Here is a 15525-nt window from a genome sequence, read left to right on the forward strand (position 1 = left end):
AACAAAACTGGAAGCAAATCAACCAGCACCTGCTGTTCTCTCTCGCACACGCGCGCGTGCACACACACACACACACACACACACACATGCACACGCACATAACTGTGATTCTTTTACTTTTATTGAAAGTAATTTAAGTCTCTCTCTCTCTCTCTCTCTCTCCCTCTCGCCCGTGTGTGCGTGTGTGTGTGTAAGGTTTGAGTGTAGCGCATGCGCAGTCCCGCCGCTCGGCTCTGTGCGGCGCAGGGCGCGCGGCTCTCCGCTGCTCACTCACACACACACACACACACACGGAGTGACCGGACAGTGATGACCTGAGAGGTGGACGACGATCGATGATGATCGATGACTGATGAATCAAACTCCCACGCGGACTCACAGACAGACCGGAGACTCAGGCTCGCTCACAATATTGACTATTATTGATTAATGATCGGCAGCTGCGGAGTTCAGCGCATCAGAGCAGCAGCAGCAGCAGCAGCGGGACTCTTTCTACTTTCTTCATCCGTCTGTCCATCACCTCTGGTAAGTCACCTTCCTCCTGTTGTTTTCACTCCTCTTCCTCTTACTTCTCTCTGTTTTGTGAGTCTTTGTTAGTTGAAAGATATGAAACAGAGTCCGTGAGCGTCTGTCTGTCTGTCTGTCTGCCTGTCTGTCCGTCCGCTGCTTTTTTATCCGGATCACTTTTAGAGCTGCCTCTGTCATCCAGGAGGAAAAGTCACTCTTTCATTTATAGACACCACATTGTAAATGATTATCTCCAGGATTACACAGGATTTAACTGTGATATTAATGTTTGTGTGTGTGTGTGTGTGTGAAATTACTACAGGTGTAGTCATTACAGGAATGCCCTCCAAAGTGTGATTTTCACAATAAGATATTCCTGTCTTAGTCCCACAACAGGGAAATGTATGATTCTAAACAGCAAAAACAGTCAATATAAAGGTAATAAATGATAAACGTGCATTTTCCACATCTAATGAATGAATGTACAATGTAGAAAAAATATTGAAACTGTATAAATACAGTATTTATTTATGAAAATGCTGCTGAATCACCGTGATAAACTAAATTTCTGTCTTCATTTGTCAGATACATTATTGAAACTGCTAGATCTCTATATGACATAACTTATGTGACATTAAAGCTGCACAGAAATGAGTGAAATACAGTAATTTACTATAAAATGATGCAGTAACACACTGTCAAAGTACAGTATCTTGAATGAGCCAGTCATTTACTGTAAATGTACTGTTATATAGTTTATGGTGTATTCTTGCTGTCAGTGAAAACACTTGAGGTGGGATTACAACTATTTGATGTAAATTGTTTTAATTAGAGCTGATCAATCAATAATGTTCAAGTAGAAATAAGCATTTGAAATCTGACAAATCAGCTACTTCATCATTCTATTTTTGACTGTTGATCTTTTTAATTTAAATTTTAGAAACAATTCATGTCTTTAAGTTCTCATCCTTGCTTTAGATTTATGAGTTAATATGTTGATGGTGTCTCATGGTAATGCTCCAGCTGTGGTAACTCTAACCACACTTCAGGCTTGAGGCCTGACTTAAGTTATGTCACAATATTTGTCAGAAAAATCACACTTACATGTTTTACACAAATCATTTAGCCCTGTTTAAACTTGATTTAGTGATTTTCTCCGTTATGTTTCGACAGAGATGCATACCACAAGTCAAATTACTTCATTCAAGTTGATGTAGTTACTTGAAATTAATGTATTAAAAGTTTATGTCCAGTAAAATGTATAATATATTGTACTGTATATTATAGTCAGATTGAAGTTTTCAGATTATAAATAGCTATAAAAATACTAAAACATGAGCAAAAGTCCAGCATATTATTATTGTTGTTATTATTATTATTATTAGTAGTAGTATTATTATCCATTACCAATATTATTAGCTAAATATCCACTTTTTATTAAAAGAAAATCTATAGATTTTCTGAAATCTGGCAGGTGCAAGTGTTATATCATGGTATTATGTCCAGTGTTTTGTAGCAGTGCTTGTGCAGCATTTCTGTGCTTGTCACTGCGGAGCTAGACATTTTACTGGTATATATACATTTTTATTTATATATATATATATATATGTATATGTATATGTACTTTATGTTTGTGTAGATACATCTATGCCAATGTATCATACATTTTAAGCTGATTCAGTAGTGGAAATAACACCAAGTACATTTACTAAAGTCCTAATATGAGGTACAAATAATGAGGCGTTTCACCTCAAGATTATGCTTCTTTATACTTTGTTATAATTGTTGTAAATTAAAAGTATATAAAATAGAGGCCCTTTTCCCATTGCAGACATTTTGACATGTCACAGTAAGTTTTTACCGATGCCAATGCTAATGTACCCCTTGACCCTGAAACTGGACCAGCTAAATGGATTTATCCTTAATTCATTTTATTATGTGCTTTCACTGTGGCCTGTGTAGCACATAACTCAAGCCACCAAAATAGATTAAGAGGTGGCAATGTATTTGAATACTGCCGTGCCTTTACATTGAATGCAGGGTTTAACTTAAATGTATTTTCACATTTACATTCACTCATTTATCCAAACAATTTATTCAAGGCACATGCTCTCAGTCTTGAAGAAGTTGAAGAAGACATAATCGATGAGCATTTTCCTTCATCAGGAAACTACAAACACAACAGTTGTGCTGTGATTGTCTTGTGGCCAGGTAATGGTGCTAGTAATGAGGTCTTGTCGTAGTGTTGATTGTTACTGCCTCATTGATTAATTCACATCAAAACAAACGAGATATGTATAATACAGGGCTGAAATACAGACAGGCAGACAGTGTAATCTTGTCTGTGCATTTATCATGCTTCATTGTTGTCAGATAATCCACTACAAAGCCTACACACACACACATACACACACACACGCACACAGTTTGCCGTAGCTATTCTTGTTAGGACACCACATTGACTTCCATTACCACTTCCTTTCATTTGGACAGTCTTAAATAAGCCTTATTCCTATCCTACCCTTAACTATAACCAGTTAATGCCTAACCTTTACTTAACTACAATACAAATCTTAGCCTGAAACGTAACCAATTCCTCAGAAATGATTATTAGTAGGACCAGGATTTGGTCTCTATGAGGATTACTGGTCCTGACGAAGTCAGTGTTTTTGTCAGAAAATGTCCTATAGTAACAAATTGTGCTCTCTCTCTTTCTCTCTCACACACATGCCACACACACACACACACACACACACACACCAGTGTGAATCATCTAGCACTCTTTCTCTCTGAGATGTTCATTTTCACATAGGTGACATAATGACAAGCTCTATGTGTGTTTCACATTTCCTTTTCATTCCTTTCCCTTCCTTTCCTTTCCTTTCCTTTCCTTTCCTTTCCTTTCCTTTCCTTTCCTTTTCCTTTCTCTTTCCAATTTCCCCCCAAAATATACCCTCTTTTCTATTTCTTTTCTTTTCTATTCTATTCTATTTGCTTTTTTAAATTCATAAAATAAATAATCTCTTTCTCTACCTCTATTATTGCCTCTGTAGCTCTTTATTTCCTTCCTTCCTTCCTTCCTTCTTTCCTTCGTCCTGCTGGTCTTTGTTTGGGTGTTTGGATCTTAATTTAGTGTCTTGTGCTTCTTAAACACTAATCAACTTGACTAAAGCAGAAGAGGGAGGCGGACAAGGACATACTCACACTTAGATTATTGTCAAATTGGAAGAAAGAACCTCATCAGATGGAGGTGACCTCTGTTGGTGCACACCTACCCGCAGCTGGAACAAACTGACTTTCAGGTGGTTTTAACTGGGTGTTAGACTACATCGCTGTGTAGTCACTGGATGGATGAAGAAGGAGGAGGAGGGAGGCAGAGATGCTGTGTGTGGTGAAGGAGGCAGGTACATGCAGGTGTTTGCTCACGCTGCTACTGCGGTTACTGCTGACTATAGTGTTACAGCTACACAGCTCATAAATCAACAAAAGGACTTTAACCCAGTTTTGTGTGAGGACCGAGGAGGGGCCACCGAGAGACAAACCCGCTGTTTAACGCATGTTAACCAAGTCAAGTCACCTTTTTTTTTTTTTACCTGTAGGTAGATTTGTTTTGAAGTTTTATCCTCTGACATTTGACATCCACCACAGACATGACAACTGTAATAACAGGTAATACAGGTCAACATTATTAAACAGCTGTTGGATGTAAGAATATATTAACCTGCTGTTTAACTGTACCACTCTGCTTCTGTTACACAGTATGTGATGATATTTCCCAGTTGTTAGATTCTGCTAACTTGTTCTAAGAAGCTGGTGGATTTTACTAAAGACCTTTAGAGCAGACTAAATGGCCTATTGACTGACTTAAAGGACACTAATGAAATGTCAATTGTTCTTCGTCTACACAGCCTCTTAGTTTACACTGTCCAGTTTTACAGCAAAGATAGATGTGTCCCACTGTAATTCTCTCCTGTTCTCCTCCAAGCAAATCAATTTTACCTATTTATAGCGCATGATACACTGTGTATGTGTGTGTGTGTATGTGGGTGTGGGTGTGGGTGTGCCAGGACTCCAGCAGTGGGCAGATTGAGAAGCAGCATGTTGTTACGTCAGGAGAGATTAGTTTGGAAACCTACTGAGAGGAAACACACACACAACCGCTTGCGCATGCACACACGAACGCGCACGCACACACACACACACATACTCAAACACATGTTTCATTGCTATCATAGTGAGGACACTCATGGACATAATGCTTTCCCTAGCCCCTTACCCTAAGCTTGGCCACACGACCAAATGCTTAACCCTTAATGTACACCTGATTCTAACTGTAAATCTCATACTGTACAGTATATCCAGCCCGTGTAATAATTAAGAATTACACGTAATTAAGAAACAGTGGTTTGTGCTGTGTGTGTGTGTGTGTGTGTGTCAGCAGTCATGTGCCGTAAGCTCATCTTAACAACTTTATCACTACTCTTTTTTTATCGCACTAAGGCTTTTAACTGGGACAAAGCTAAGGGAGCACATTACCCCGGTTTTAGCTTCCCTTCACTGGCTGCCAGTTGATTTTGGAATTCAGTTTAAGATTTTAGTTTTAACTTTTAGAGCTTTGCACGGCCAAGCCCCACCTTATATTTCCCATCTCCTTATACTCTACCGTATACTCGCCAGCACGCTCCTCGAGGTCATCAGATCAAAGACTCTTGATGACCCTGAGAACGTTCTTACCAGGCAGCAGCCCTTCGGTCATGGAACACATGGACTCTGTTGATTATTTTAAGAAGGAGTTGAAAACTTGTCTTTTTAGACAGGCTTTTACGTAGGTGTGATGATTTGTGTATGACAACTGTGTGTGTGGTATGTGTTTTTATTTTTCCTTGCTTATGATTGTACAGCACTGTTATTTTCATCTGTGAAACGTCACGGTGGCCCTCTCTCCTGCTGGTGTTTTGGGATTTGTGTGTGTGTGTTTTCGGTTTTGCATCGTTTTGTTTTTGCGGCGTGTTTCTGTTGATGCATGTGTTTCGGCTTTCTGCACATCATTTTTCTTTTGCAGTGCGTTTCTCGCGTTGCATTTGTTTTTTCGTTTCATTTGTGCTTTAGAATCTGCAGCGTTTGTGAATATGCAGCTCGTTTCTCCTTCTGCATGGGTTTTGTAAAAAGGTGTTTATAAATTAACTTTACTTACTTACTTTTAAAAAAGGAATGATGTGAATATTACATAAATATTACATCAATACTCCTGTGCAGGGAGTGCAGTGTTTTTCCTCAGTATGCTCATGTCATTCTTACATAGGCAACTCAGAGGGAATTGTTTTCAATGTTAATGGAAAATGCACTTATTCACATTCTTATGGCAGAATAATACCAAGAATCACTAAAAGTGTTTGTCAATTTCTTTCCATAACGAGGTATAAAGACAACGCATTTCTATTCATCTGACACATATTGTGACAATCATTGATATTGACTAGTTAAGCATATACTATTGTCCAACCCCACGTCATAACACCCGTAGTTTCTACCTTAATTGGGCACATTCGGGTGTGCGTGACTGTCTGCTGCACATCTGTTCACTCCACCTCCGCCCACAGTGACCCCTCACCTCACAGACCGTAGAATCTAAATCTGTAGGTAGCACCGATGTTCACTTTGGTTTCTGACACTTCAAACATACCACTTGTGTTAGCAATCGTGAAAAACATCTGTACTTTTCCCTCAGAGATATTTCTGTCTATTATTGCAGAGAATCACAGTGTGTGTGTGTGTGTGTGTGTGTGTGTGTGTGTGTGTGTGTGTGTGTGTGTGTGTGTGTGTGTGTGTGTGTGTGTGTGTGTGTGCGCTTCACCAGCACAAGGTGCAGTCGTCAGTACGCAGCAGTAACAGCGAGCCACCCCTCATTACTCCCATTCTGTCTGCTGTGATTTATGGAGCTACCTATGTGTGTGTGCGTGTGTGCGTGTGATGTCTGCACCTACTCCTTGCGTTTTCAGGAAGTTTTAATTAATTTCCCATCATGTGACAAGGTGGAAATGATGATTGTAATGAAATGTGATTGGGTGATTATCGAGAAAGAGAGGAGAACAGAGGGATGGGGGTGGGGCAGGGTGGATGAAGAAAGTGTGTAGTAAAAGGACAGAGTGTGCGATGGAAAAGTCGACTATGAGTGTGTGAAAGACAAAGTGTGTGTAAATAGGGCAGCAGTGATGAAGTGTTTCCGTACGATTCACGTCTCTGAAGTATTGTACACACACACTGAGGTTGTGAAGGTCGCACTGACACACATACACACAATTACACACTGTCATCACTTGGGAGGCTACAGGAAGTAGGAGATGAACCAGTGAGGCTGCAGAAAGTCGGACGATAATGTCCCTCGCCATCTACCATGTCTATGTTTTATTTACTTTTAAACTTAACAAAACCATTTCAGTTGAGATTTAGGTTAAAGACTAATTTAACGACTGTGCTTCCTTCATCTTTGTCAAGAGCTGTGTCTGTGAGTGTCTAAAAATATCCATGAAAAATGTAATAATGCTGTGTTTACTGCAAGTGGATATTATAGTGCAAGATCAGATATTTGGGTTGAAAAGTATACGTTGTCTGTGGACATTTTAAGGTCCAATGTGTTGTGGAAAAGTTTGTATTAAGGTGTCAGATGAGAGAAACAGCTTGAGTATCAAATGGATTTGTTGAAGCGCTGTTTATTTCTTTGCAAAGAGAGAATCAAGATGAACTACACCTCAGAGGCAGATCAAGATGGCTCTGAGGCACGGAGAAAATGACATAGTTTATATAGCTCTTTGTCACGTCATTAGCTTATCTTGTGCAGCATACAAAGACGAGCTTCTGGAAGCAGAAATGTGGCCCTGGGCCTTGAAAAGTTAAGATTCTCTAAATCAGTTTAGTGTGGGAATAAATCAGTTTTGTGTGAATGTTTAAACCAAGCTATGCAAGCATATATGGTGTAAGCAGTATAAGGAATAAGTGTTATTTTCACATGACACAGCATATATGAAATAGCGACCTCTAATGGTGAGATTTTACTCACTCTTCTCTTTCCTACCTGTGCCAGGTAACTTTGGTGGCCTTCACTTATCAGAATAAGTCCTTTCAGTTGAAACTATAGGCACCAAAATTGTGTCCTCCGTAAAGGTACACTCAGGCTACAAAAATCTAATGATTTTGACTTTAAAGTGAATATATACTTACTGTATACAAACATACCTATGTATATTGCACATTGGCATTTCTGTGTTTTTTTAAACACAGAAAGTCCTCAGTCCACACTGAAACTAATAAATAGTAGAGTTTTTGGGTCTGAAAAAAGGACACAATGTGTGCACACAAGGCCAGAGACATAAATAAAAGGATTTGCTGTCAGATGTGGCTCAGCTTTGTGTTGATATGACTCAGACGTTTCGTCAGAAAGACACCTTCTGTGCACCGGCAGGAAAAGCAAACAAATGTCAAACTCAAAGTCACACAAATATGGAATGTTTTATTGAAACTAAGACACAACTTTGCCCACTATACCGTACATCCCCCGTCCTCTGTGGTGTCCCACTGTCAGCTTTAGGTTGGAGTCCAAAAGACAATTAGGGAGTAAAAACTAATCACTGTGTCCACCTGTCTTTCAAGGTGTGTATTTCTGTGCCTTTGTCTCGTGTTCCTTCTTCCATTAGTTGAGTGGGGCGACTGTTAAATGTTTGATGAGTCAGCATGTTGAGAAGGAAGTGATGTCATAGTGGTCTTCTCGTCTTTCGGGCCAGGTTAATATTTTCTGGACACAGCCTCAAGACCTTATCCTCCACTGTGAACACTGTTGAGATGTTGCATGTGCTGATGCTAAGGAGGCATTAAACTGTGTTTACCACCTTCCCTTCTCCATTAACCTGAGGTTGATAGAAATATTATTAGATTTGCATTTTTGTAGATATTGGGTTCTGGATGAAATATAGTAGTTTAGTTGAGGTGTCTCAAAGGGAAAGCAGACACTGAGGGAGAGACAGAGTCTGACCGGCCGTAGTCCGGATATTGCAGATGGATTTTTATTACATTTTAGGGATTTTTGTGGACTTCAGGAGGATTTGGGTTGTCGTGTGTACCTGAAACCAAATCACTGTACACTCTGCACTCGCTATATTAGAAACACCCGTACACCATGTTCATGCGTAAGTCATTTTTCATGGCAGACATTTTAACATTAGCAGTAAAAGCACAAGTATAAATAATAAAAATACCATAGCTGAATTCCATTTGCACCAAATCACCAAGCAGAAGTCAGTGCAAACAGATTTAAATTGTCAGTGTGTAAAATTCAGGTGAAATTGTTTTCATTTGGCAGAAATTGAAGATAAAATATTTATGCCCCTGAATGACCCTTTTATATTTATGTAGGGATCCAGTTCAGCTCTATATGGAGACCGCCATGTTCTTAAAATAGCCCACAATGGACAAATTAAACGTCTTTTGAGTTTTGACACTAACTGAATACTGCATAGGTTCTCCAAAACACTGGGTGAGGTGAGGGATATTCAGCTGCAACTTCACCCATAAATGTTGCTAAATTGTACACACTGTACCTTAAATGAACATAACAATGGACCAGAATGTGATGGAATTGTTTATTTTAACATATTTGGCACTTTCCACAGCATGGCTCAACTACATGGTTTGGTTCGTTTTCACATTACACAAACTTGTGACTTGTGTGCTGGTGTGCTGAATCATTCGACTCAGTTAATTCAAAAGATGTGTTCACAGAATCGTTCAGTCACTAAAAACACCAGACTCCTCTGGTTAAATATTGAGATTAATGCGTGTCTTCTAAGTCTTTTTATCTGATCTACAGTTCTGCATTGTTCGGTTTGACGCCGCGCTCATCACTCTTCCAGTGACGACACTCTCTGTATAATCAGCAGCCGACGTTGACGTCACATTTAGTGTCAGCTCAGCTCGCTTGGAACCTTGAGATACCAGGTACTATCGCTAATGGAAAAGCAAAAAAACGTGCTGGAATTCTGTAGTTGAAAAAGCGTGGAAAAGTGAACTCACTGCCGTGAATTGAGACTGTTCTTGAGAGCAAAGGGTGGAGGTGTTAATAGGTGCCAATAAATTGCTTGATGAGTTTTTTTTCTAAATGGAGTGGCAATTACTGTTTTTATGAGATCAGTCCATTTGAATGCTTCCATTTATGCCACATTCACAACAGTGTATATGGCATGAGTAGCTTCTCAAAGCGCCGAGACGAGTTGTGAAGTTTGCCCTGATGTTGATTTGCACTGAGCACTTAAAGCCCACATAGACCGGAAGCTCCAATTAACGCTGCGTGTGTGTGTGTATCTGCGTCATTACCTCGTTTATGAAACCCTAAAGTTTCAGAACAAACAGTTCAGCCACTGCTGAGAAAATAGTGTTGTATTGTTTTCCTGGGCTCTGCGAAGCGGATCGGCACTTCCTTAATTTGATGTCGTCATCAGAAATCCTCACCACTCCTCTCACCACCATAGCGCCTCCCGTGCGGGCACTAGTCCGGGCACATCCGGTTGCGTACATTCAACCGCAGAAGAAGAACTACTCTCGTTGTAGCTGCTGAGATGCAGAGCATCCACCGTGCCAGAGGGGGAGCTGTGTATCTGAGAGCTGGCCTATCTATTACGTCACTTCCAGGTACCTGGCCAATCACAGGACAGTGGGAAAGCTCTCGTTGGCTGGCCAATCACAACACAGTCCACATTCTAGGGGTGTGGTTTTGGTCTGAAACAGCGCGGCTGACGAGAGCGTCAGTGAGGAGATATTTTGATCGGCTCGTTTGCAGCGATTAGGAGGTTTTTAATCATGAAAACAAGTTAATATATGTAAGTAGGCCTCCATAACTAACATATATGTGTGATACAAGCATTCTATGGCACCTTTAATTTGGATGTGAAAAAGTTTTTTTGGATGGAGACAAAGTTAAGTTCATTTTATGGATTTGGCACAAGCCATTTCTCCCGAGGATGTGATCTGTAATTATATGGTGTATTACAACATGGTGATGCTCCTCGTTTCACATAGGTTTGTGGGCTTACATAAAAAAAACAATGTGTGTGGGTGTTTTCACATGTATCATATACTGTCTATGTTTGTTTGCCTTTATAGTCCATCTATATGTATATGTATATGTATATATATATATATATATATATATATATATATATATATATATATATATATATATATATATATATACACTGTGTATACTAGAATATGCACCACTTGAGTATATCCTGATATCCTGACACATGGAGTCACTGGGTCAGAGGTCAGAGACTTCAGTGGGAGGGGGATTATTTCAGTTGACTGTCAGTCGATTTTCAGAAGAATGCGAGTGGTAATCTCTGTTATGCTAACTGAACACACAGTCCCCATAATGTGACTGTGTAAACAGATTTAGTTTCCCACAACATGACCCTGGATTTCCACTGGACGCGGAACGGCAGCGGCCCGGTAGCCGTTGCAAAGGGGTCACTCCCAGGGGCTGGAACACACACACACACACACACACACACACACACACACACTCATACACTCACACACACTTATCTTTGGATTATAATTGCAATCCACAATCCCCCTCTGGATCAACCAATCATGTCCCATTAAATCCTGCACAGCCTGCTGGGTAACCTAGATGTGGTGTGGTGTATGCATGTTTGTGATTCCATCTTAAAATTCTCCCCTCTCTCGCTCTCTCTCTCTCTCCCTCTCTGTGTGTGTGTGTATTTGTGTGTTAATCCCAGATGAATCAGATGAACATCTGGTTTATCTCAGTGACTCTGAAGCTTCCTGTTCAGACTGTAAACAGAATCAGGTGCAAACACTGATCGTAAATTTATTTTTCCATAGTTCTTTGAATGAAATCTTTGCGCCGGGCAGCTCTTCATGTCATCAGAATCTGAACTCTCTTTTTGAAGCCTGATGTTCACAGACATCATGCACCTGCAACAAAGCGATACCAGCTGTCAATCACACTGGTGTCCACTCCTATCTGCTATTTTCCTCTAAATGGGAACGTAATTTACAAAACTGACATCATGCGCTATCGAAGATGTCCTGAAGCTAGTGATTGAGACCATTTAATCTCAATCACTGATTCTATAAATCAAATGAGAAGCCTCATTTTACCTAGTCTCTTACTTCATTGTTGGCCTCAACCAGGAAACTGTAAGACTACATTTACTTTTTTCTATATGGTCTATGACAAGGACTTATGAGGACTTATAAATGCACAATGAGAAATTTAAAGCTACGTGACATACTGTACGTAGCTTCCATACCAGCCTGGCTCTGTCCAAAGTTAAAAATTCCACAGACAGTCACATTTATAGCAGGATTGTGTCTTGGTTGGGTGCAGAAACTTCCTAAACTCTCCACTAATCACATGGCAACTTCACATTATGAAAATACTGCCAAAGACATAGCAGTAAAACCTCTAAAAAAAAAACACATGTTGGTGTTTAAACTCTGTGCAGATTAAAAAGGAAAGGAGATAAAACTGTTAATTAGTGGAACCTCAGAAGTGCTCTTAGGTAGAATTTATAGTTTGTTTCCAGTCTTCATGGTACAGTATAGGCTAAATAAATCTCCTGGCTGTTGTTTCATAATAACTGCACAGACAGCTTCTCATCTTAACGCTTAATAAGAAAGCAAAAAAGAGGATTTCCTAAAAAGATGACTTATTCCTGCACATTTGGTAGCGGTAGATGCAAAGAAAGCTCAGCACTATATTCACAACAAAGTAAAATCAACAATAGAGGTTTTAAGAGCAACCTCTGCTGCTGATGATTTTTCCTCCTTGATCTCAGCAATAGGGCCACACGGTGGTGTAGTGGTTAGCACTCTCGCCTTGCAGCGAGAAGACCCGGGTTCGAGCCCCGGTTGGAACAAGGGCCTTTCTGCATGGAGTTTGCATGTTCTCCCCGTGTGTGCGTGGGTTCTCTCCGGGTACTCCGGCTTCCTCCCACAGTCCAAAAACATGCAATGTGGGGATAGGTAAATTGAACACTCTAAATTGACCATAGGAGTGAGTGTGAGAGTGAATGGTTGTTTGTCTCTATCTGTGTGTGGCCCTGCGATGGACTGGCGATCTGTCCAGGGTGTACCCCGCCTATCGCCCGATGTAGCTGAGATTGGCACAGCACCCCCCGCGACCCTCTGGCAGAGGATAAAGCGGTAGATGATGACTGACTGACTGACTGATCTCAGCAATAACAAACCACAGTGTGCAAGGCTGAACTCTATATCCTTTATAATGCTGATAAATCTCTTCCTTTCAACCTGAACTTAACAGAGAAGCTATCACAGCTGTATGCATCATTTTGGAAAGGCATTCATTTGTTGACGGTAAAAGATACACACTCAGTAAAACCCCTGCAGCAAACATACATTAAATATGTACATTTAATTCCACATAATATGTAGAACATCCACAGTTATCTTTAGACTGTGTCTTGCACACGCAGCACGTTTAACATGTACCCACAAATCTCCAGTTGTGATCAAGGCAGGAGACTGAGCGCTCGAACAGACGCTTCAGCTTGTTCATGGTAGATTTTTGAGGTCTGTCTAAGATCAGTGTCCTGTTGTAGAAACCAGCTGAAAGCATGACATTTAGCTTGAGCTGCAGCAAATATTAATTGATTACTAAACACACCATCATCAAGTCATTGGTTTGAATCTGTTTTTCACAAGTTCTATATGTTCTTTCAGCTGCTTAAAGGGCAGTTTCACCATTTTTTCCTGAAGGAAGTGACTTTGATATTGACTTTGATGTCTTTTTTTTTCTCAAATTCCTCTGTTGTTGTGGGAATGAGATATCTTTTTCAAATCCACTGTCTGATGATCAAATAACATGTTTATGAAGTATAACATGAAGTATACCTTCTTTAAATGTGAATAAGTTATGTTTCTTTGCTTCTTATAACAAAGAAACTGGAAAAACTGCGTAAGAAAATCATTCAGTATTTGAGAACATTGCCATTTTGAAGTTTGGGAAACAGTTATTATCATTTTTTTCACAATTTTCTTACTGAACAAACAACAAACAATTAAATGACAGAATAATAGTCAGCCGCAGCCCTATTTCCCACATGAATTGATTAAAGCACTGGCTGCCATGTGTTCTTAAAGCAGAATAGTTACACTTTTACAGTTAGCAAATGTGGCTGCCAATGATTGAATTCTGTTTTTGTGAGTCTGTTTTCATTGCATTAACAAAAAATTGGTTCATTTTAATTTGTGTTTGCTGCAGCAGTTGTATTTACTTTTTACAATTTACAATTTTACAAAATCACATTGTAGTACAGTAGTAGCTTAGTAATAACACTGGTAAAGTGTGTGTGTTTTGTCTGTGTGTGGAAATTGTGTGGAAATTACATTAGAAAATTAAAAGATTAGATTATATTAAACTTTATTGTCATTGAAAGTACAGAACTTTTAATGTACGTATAAAGTATAATGAAATTTGAAAGTTTGTCATCCTACCTGAAGTGCAAGTCACAGCGATTATAAATAAATTATAAATAAATAAATAGTGCATGTTAATGAGGAGTAGCAAAGTGCAAATATATAAATATGTATATATACAGTTCACACATACACACACATGGTGGTATTTACAAATGAAGTACACAGCGATAGCATGAATGTACAGATGAAAATACCATAGTCTATCACAAATGATTGCTCATATTGTTAGTGTACTGCAGTGTAATTATTCCAGGACTGCCCAGATTGCAGTATAAAGCTCTAAATCTCTGTGTGTTCAGTGTCAGTGGACAGACAGTGAGGTGGTTCATTGGTCTCACGTCCCCTCACGTCCCCTCACGTCTTCACCTTTGTTTGCTGTATCACTAGAACAGTTTGGTCCCTGATTCTGCGTCGTCAGAGCAAAAGTGGAGTTTCACCTAGAACAGAGAGTGTCACGTCCTGATGGAGCGGAGCATTTATTTAAAGACAGAAGTCACCGTGTCCTGAAGTGAAGGTGAGACAGACAGAAGAACCTCATCGTGACGACGGCCTGCTGCGCTACGCAAATAGGACATGATGGCAGTTGTACTCACGAGAGGATTAGCATTTGCATAAACACATTCTGCATCAGTTTCTGAGCCTGATCCAAATTAAAATGAAATACCCTTGTTTCTGTTCACACTAACTGACACGGCCTGTATTTAGTCATTAGTAAACACTCAGTGGAGTTCATACCATCTTACATTTGTTGTTTCTTACAATCGCCACTTAAAAGAAAGTACTCTACCAAATCTTTGGTAATCTGTACCAAATCAGATAAATCAGATTTCCACACTGCAAATGCTGTCTGTTTTATTCTTCTTCTTTAAGATGCAGCCTTGGCTTTTACTCTATCCACAATAGAATCTTTTCAAAACTCACCCACCGACAAGAAAACAAATAATGAAATCACAATTGTATTGTTTTTAGATGCAATTTATTTAAAGTAATCATTATCAGATAATGCGGTCTGATTATCATATTGTGTTTCCTGTATCATTTAATGTGAGAGCCTCCATGTATCTGTTTTCAATTAAGTAATTGACACTTTGGTCAAATAATACATTTCATTAGGCACTCAATAAATAAACAATACAAGTCTGTGTTTAAAAAACACTAGATTAAAATATTATCTAAAATGACAGCTATCTGAGTTCAGCAGCCTGATAGCTGAAGGAATAAAGGAAGTGATTTGTTTTGCTTTGTACCTGCGACCAGAAGGCGTCACCTCAAACTCATCAGCTAGAAGGTGTTGGCTGACAATGGAGGTGGCCTTGGGAGAGACAAGAGAAGAAAAAATGACTCCAATAATCTTGCAGCAGGTCTTCACAGGTTGTTTTTGTCCTTAAGAGAACTAGCAAATAGAAGAGAAGGTTAAAAGACTCCCAATAAAAGAGAGCAACAGTAAAAATTGGTTGCCAACATTAAAAGAGTTCAGCTTCCTCAGCAGGTATATTCTCT

General features: G+C 39.5%; 1 protein-coding gene across 2 annotated transcripts in view; it reads left to right on the forward strand.

Moving 5' to 3' along the window:
• The first annotated feature begins 273 nt into the window (after nt 1–273).
• Nucleotides 274–15525, forward strand: part of znf385b (zinc finger protein 385B) — a 47556-nt gene continuing 32304 nt past the window's right edge. For both annotated transcript variants that reach the window (XM_058622819.1, XM_058622821.1), the window contains exon 1: nt 274–525. The gene's annotated coding sequence lies outside the window, so the exon portion shown is untranslated. The remainder of the gene's footprint in view (nt 526–15525) is intronic.

This window comes from Solea solea, chromosome 2 (genome assembly GCF_958295425.1).
Source record: "Solea solea chromosome 2, fSolSol10.1, whole genome shotgun sequence".
In the NCBI taxonomy this organism is placed as follows: Eukaryota; Metazoa; Chordata; class Actinopteri; order Pleuronectiformes; family Soleidae; genus Solea; species Solea solea.